Source organism: Triticum dicoccoides, chromosome 6B (assembly GCF_002162155.2).
Source record: "Triticum dicoccoides isolate Atlit2015 ecotype Zavitan chromosome 6B, WEW_v2.0, whole genome shotgun sequence".
Classification (NCBI taxonomy): Eukaryota; Viridiplantae; Streptophyta; class Magnoliopsida; order Poales; family Poaceae; genus Triticum; species Triticum dicoccoides.
This window is the reverse complement of record NC_041391.1, coordinates 49,131,645-49,138,077: the sequence shown is the minus strand read 5'-3', so window position 1 is coordinate 49,138,077 and position 6,433 is coordinate 49,131,645.

Below are 6,433 nucleotides of genomic sequence, written 5' to 3'. Positions count from 1 at the left end.
CGACACAAGGGGAGCCAAAGAATATTCTTGAGTATTAGCAGTTGAGTTGTCAATTCAACCACACCTGGATAACTTAGTATGGACAGCAAAGTATTTAGTAGCAAAAGTGGTATGATAATAAAGGTAACAGTAGCAAAAGTAAAGATAAATGTTTTTGGGTTTTTGTAGTAGTTGTAACAGTAGCAACGGAAAAGTAAATAAGCGAAGAACAATATATGAAAAGCTCGTAGGCAATGGATCAGTGATGGATAATTATGCCGGATGCGATTCCTCATGCAATAGTTATAACATAGAGTGATATAGAACTAGCTCCAATTCGTCAATGTAATGTAGGCATGTATTCCGTAAATAGTCATACATGCTTATGGAAAAGAACTTGCATGACATATGTCCTACCCTCCGGTGGCAGCAGGGTCCTAGCGGAAACTAAGGGATATTATGGCCTCCTTTTAAAAGAGAACCGGAACAAAGCATTAGCACATAGTGAATACATGAACTCCTCAAACTACGGTCATCACCGAGAAGTATCCCGATTATTGTCACTTCGGGGTTGTCGGATCATAACACATAATAGGTGACTATAGACTTGCAAGATAGGATCAAGAACACACATATATTCATGAAAACATAATAGTTCAGATCTGAAATCATGGCACTCGAGCCCTAGTGGCAAGCATTAAGCATAGCAAAGTCATAGCAACATCAATCTCAGAACATAGTGGATACTAGGGATCAAACCCTACCAAACCTAACTTGATTACATGGTAAATCTCATCCAACCCATCACCGTCCAGCAAGCCTACTATGGAATTACTCACGCACGGCGGTGAGCATCATGAAATTGCTGATGGAGGATGGTTAATGATGACGACGGCAACGAATCCCCCTCTCCGGAGCCCCGAACGGACTCCAGATCAGCCCTCCCAAGAGAGATTAGGGTTTGGCAGCGGCTCCGTGTCGTAAAACGCGATAAAACTTTCTCTCTGATTTTTTTCTCCCCGAACGTGAATATATGGAGTTGGAGTTGAGGTCAGTGGAGGTCCAGGGGGCCCACGAGATAGGAGGCCGCGCCCTAGGGGGGGCGCCCCCCTGTCTCGTGGACAGCCTGTGGGCCCCCTGGTACTGATTCTTTTGCCAAAAATTCTTATTAATTCCAAAAAGTGCCTCCGTGGATTTCCAGGACATTCTGAGAACTTTTCTTTTCTACACATAAAACAACATCATGGCAGTTCTGCTGAAAACAGCATCAGTCCGGGTTAGTTTCATTCAAATCATGCAAGTTAGAGTCCAAAACAAGGGCAAAAGTGTTTGGAAAAGTAGATATGTTGGAGACGTATCAACTCCCCAAGCTTAAACCTTTGCTTGTCCTCAAGCAATTCAGTTGATAAACTGAAAGTGATAAAGAAAAACTTTTACAAACTCTGTTTGCTCTTGTTGTTGTAAACATGAAAAGCCAGCATTCAGGCTTCAGCAAATATTATGAACTAACCATACTCACAATAACACTTAGGTCTTACAATTACTCATATCAATAACATAATTAGCTAGCGAGCCATAATAATAAAACTCGGATGACAACACTTTCTCAAAATAATTATAACATGATATAACAAAATGGTATCTCGCTAGCCCTTTCTGAGACCGCAAAACATAAATGCAGAGCACCTTTAAAGATCAAGGACTGACTAAACATTGTAATTCATGGTAAAAGAGATCCAGTCAAGTCATACCCAATATAAACCATTAATAATGAATGCAAACGACAATGTGCTCTCCAGTGGGTGCTTTTAATAAGAAGGGTGATGACTCAACATAAAAGTAAATAGATAGGCCCTTCGCAGAGGGAAGCAGGGATTTGTAGAGGTGCCAGAGCTCGATTTTAAAATAGAGATTGAATAACATTTTGAGCGACATACTTTCGTTGTCAACGCAACAACTATGAGATGGTTGTATCTTCCATACTACATGCATTATAGGCAGTTCCCAAACAGAATGGTAAAGGTTTATACTCCCCCAGCCACCAACAAGCATCAATCCATGGCTTGCTCGAAACAACGAGTGCCTCCAACATACAACAGCCCTGGAGGAGTTTTGTTTAATTATTTTGTTTTGCTTTGATCTTTTTGGATCATGGGACTGGGCATCCCGGTTACCGGCCCTTTCTCGTGAATGAGGAGCGGAGTCCACTCCTCTTGAGAATAACCCACCTAGCATGGAAGATATAGGCAGCCCTAGTTGTAACATGAGCTGCTCGAGCATACAAAACAGAATTTCATTTGAAGGTTTGGAGTTTGGCACATACAAATTTACTTGGAACGGCAGGTAAATACCGCATATAGGTAGGTATAGTGGACTCATATGGAACAACTTTGGGGTTTAAGGAGTTTGGATGCACAAGCAGTATTCTCGCTTAGTACAGGTGAAGGCTAGCAAAAGACTGGGAAGCGACCAACTGAGAGAGCGACAACAGTCGTAAACATGCATTAAAATTAATTCACACCGAGTGCAAGCATGAGTAGGATATAATCCACCATGAATATAAATATCGTGAAGGCTATGTTGATTTGATTCAACTACATGCGTGAGCATGTGCCAAGTCGAGTCACTCAATTCATTTAAAGGAGGATACCATCCCATCATACCACATCATAATTATTCTAATAGCATGTTGGCACGCAAGGTAAACCATTATAACTCATAGCTAATCAAGCATGGCACAAGAAACTATAATCTCTAAATGTCATTGCAAATATGTTTACTTCATAATAGCTGACTCAGGAACGATGAACTCATCATTTTTACAAAAACAGAAGAGGTCGAGTTCATACCAGCTTTTCTCATCCCAATAAGTCCAACATATATCATCATTTTTGCCTTTCACTTGCACGACCGAACGATGTGTATAATAATAAGAGTGCACGTGCATTGGACTAAGCTGGAATCTGCAAGCATTCAACTCAAGAAAGAAGACAAGTAATATAGGCTCTAAGTTAAATAAACAATCATGCATATGAGAGCCACTAAGCATTTTCAATATGGTCTTCTCGACCCCCAAAGGAAAGAAAAGAAAATAAAACTATTTACACGGGAAAGCTCCCAACAAGTAAGAAGAAGAACTAGAAATCTTTTTGGGTTTTCATTTTAATTTCTACTACAAGCATAGAATTTAAACTAACTATTTTTTTCTCAAGGTTTATCAAACACACAAGAAGAAAACTAGAAAATAAATTTAAACTAGCATGGATAATACAATGAAAGAGTATGAGCACCGACGACTAGTGTGTGAACATGAATGTAAAGTCGGTGAGAAATACATACTCCCCCAAGCTTAGGCTTTTGGCCTAAGTTGGTCTAGTACCAAGGACCGCCTGGCTGATATCCATAAGTGAAACTGGGGTTGTACTGAGATGTAGAGGCAACAGCCTCCTGAGCAGCAGCGTGTTGGCGAGCTGCCTCCATTCCCCTCTCGTATTCAGCTGCTTCTTCCCTGGTGACAACATATCTTCCTTTTGCCTGATAATCAAAAAGGTAGGGGCAGGAAGAGTAACAGGGACGACGTTGCGTCTATCATAGATTAGTCGATAATGGAGGAATTATTTATTCCTCTCAAGAAAATGATGATTAAACATAGCTTTTTTATCCAAATAAACAGGAGGTAAAATCATATCCCCCTCTCGTAGGGCTATGTTAAGAAAATTAGCCACACGGGTTGCATAAATTCCTCCAAATAAATCCCCCCTTCTACTATTATTCTGCAACCTATGTGCAACTATTGCCCCCAAGTTATAACCTTTATAACCTGACACAGCACTCTTGAGGACACAAAGATCAGGGACACACATGTGACATACTTCGTCCTTACCATTAATGCATCTACCAATAATGAGAGCAAAGTAATGTATAGCAGGAAAATGAATCCTCCCTATGGTAGCTTGTGCTATGTCCCTAGATTCTCCCACAGTAATACTAGCAAGAAAATCTCTAAATTCAGATTCGCGAGGATCATTGATATTACCCCACTGCGGGAATTTGCAAGCAGTTGTGAAATCCTCTAAATCCATGGTATAAGATGTATCATAAATATCAAACATGACACTAGGAGTATTACGCGTACAGTTATATTGGAACCTCCGCACGAAGGAATCAGTCAATTGATAGTATTAAGGACACTTATCTTGTAAGAAGTCCTCCATCTCGGTATTACGCACATACGCGTCAAATTCCTCCTTGAAGCCTGCTTCGACCATAAAATCATCGGATGGCCACTCACAAGCCCGTACATTTGCGTCCCTCGGCAATTCAACATCTTGCTCACGTATAGCAATCCTTGGCCCTTTCTTCGCCGAGGAACCACCTTGGTATAATCTTCTAAGCATAATTATTTTTTTGAAAATTTCTGAAATTTTAGTAACTTCAAAATAAAAGTGAATAAAACTAAACAAGATTGATAGCAACTACTCCTACAAGTGCCTAGAGCCTATATCATGCATTGGAATTGCTTGGGACCTCAAAAGTTTAACATGCAAGCTCAAGAACATGGTCACCTATGCAGCAAAAATTTGCAATGAATAAAGCACTAGAACAAAAACTAATTAGACCAATGGAGGAGTCACATACCAAGCAACAATCTCCCAAAGCAGTTTTGTGAATGGAGCTTTCAGCTAAGAGAACGAAAATCACAGCAAAACGAGCTAGAACTCGTGCTTGAGCTGGATGGGGATTTTTTTGGGTAGAAGATGAAGTGTGTGGGTGCTGGCATAAGTGGAGGGGGCCACCGGGGGCCCACGAGACAGGGGGCGCGCCCTATAGGGGGGGCGCCCTCCTCTCTCGTGGTCTGGTGCTTGCCCCTCCTGCAGTGTTTTCAGTGCCTAAAATCCTCAAATATTCCAGAAAAAATCATACTAAATTTGCAGGGCATTTGGAGTATTTTATTGTCGAACTATTTTTTAATGCACAGGTAATTCAGAAAATAGACAGATAATACTATTTTTGCTTTATTTATTCTAAATAACAGAAAGTAAAAAGAGGGTACAGAAGGTTGTGCCTTCTAGTTTCATCCATCTCGTGATCATCAAAATGAATCCACTAACAAGGTTGATCAAGTCTTGTTAACAAACTCATTCCGAATAACACGGAACCGGAGAAATTTTGAATAACACTAAGTTACCTCAACGGGGATATGAAAATCCCCAACAATAAGAATATCATACTTTTTCTTGACAGTAGGAAGAGGAAATTCAAAACCTCCAAAAATGATAGTTGGAACTTTTTCAATAGAATTGATGCTATGAACTTGAGATTGTTTCCTCGGAAAGTGTACCGTATGCTCATTACCATTAACATGAAAAGTGACATTGCCCTTGTTGCAATCAATAACAGCCCCTGCAGTATTAAGAAAAGGTCTACCAAGGATAATAGACATAATATCGTCCTCGGGAATATCAAGAATAACAAAGTCCGTTAAGATAGTGACATGTGCAACCCCAACAGGCACATCCTCACAAATACCGACAGGTATAGCAGTTGATTTATCAGCCATTTGCAAAGATATTTCAGTAGGTGTCAACTTATTCAATTCAAGTCTACGATATAAAGATAGAGGCATAACACTAACACCGGCTCCAGGATCACATAAAGCAGTTCTAACATAATTTCTTTTAATGGAGCATGGTATAGTAGGGACACCCGGATCTCCAAGTTTCTTTGGTATTCCACCCTTAAAGTGTAATTAGCAAGCATGGTGGAAATTTCATCTTCCGGTATCTTTCTTTTATTTGTAACGATGTCCTTCATATACTTAGCATAAGGATTTACTTTGAGCATATCAGTTAAGCGCATACGTAAGAAAATAGGTCTAATCATTTCAGCAAAGCGCTCAAAATCCTCATCATCCTTTGACTTGGATGGTTTAGGAGGAAAGGCATGGGTTTCTGAACCCATGGTTCTCCTTCTTTATCGTGCTTCCTAGCAACAAAATCTCTCTTATCATAATGTTGATTCTTTGATTGTGGGTTATCAAGATCAACAGCAGGTTCAATCTCTACATCATTTTTTTTCTAGGTTGAGCATCAACATGAACATTATCATTAACATTATCACTAGGTTCATGTTCATCACCTGATTGAGTTTCAACATCAGAAATAGAAATATCATTGGGATTCTCAGGTGTGTCTACGACAGGTTCACTATAAGCATGCAAAGTCCTATCGTCTTTCTTTTTCTTCTTTTTAGAAGAACTAGGTGCCTCTAAATTATTTCTCTGAGAATCTTGCTCGATTCTCTTAGGGTGGCCTTCAGGATACAAAGGTTCCTGAGTCATTCTACCAGTTCTGGTAGCCACTCTAACAACAAAGTCATTTTTATTATTTAATTCATCAAGCAAATCATTTTGAGCTTTGAGTACTTGCTCAGCTTGAGTAGCAACCATAGAAGC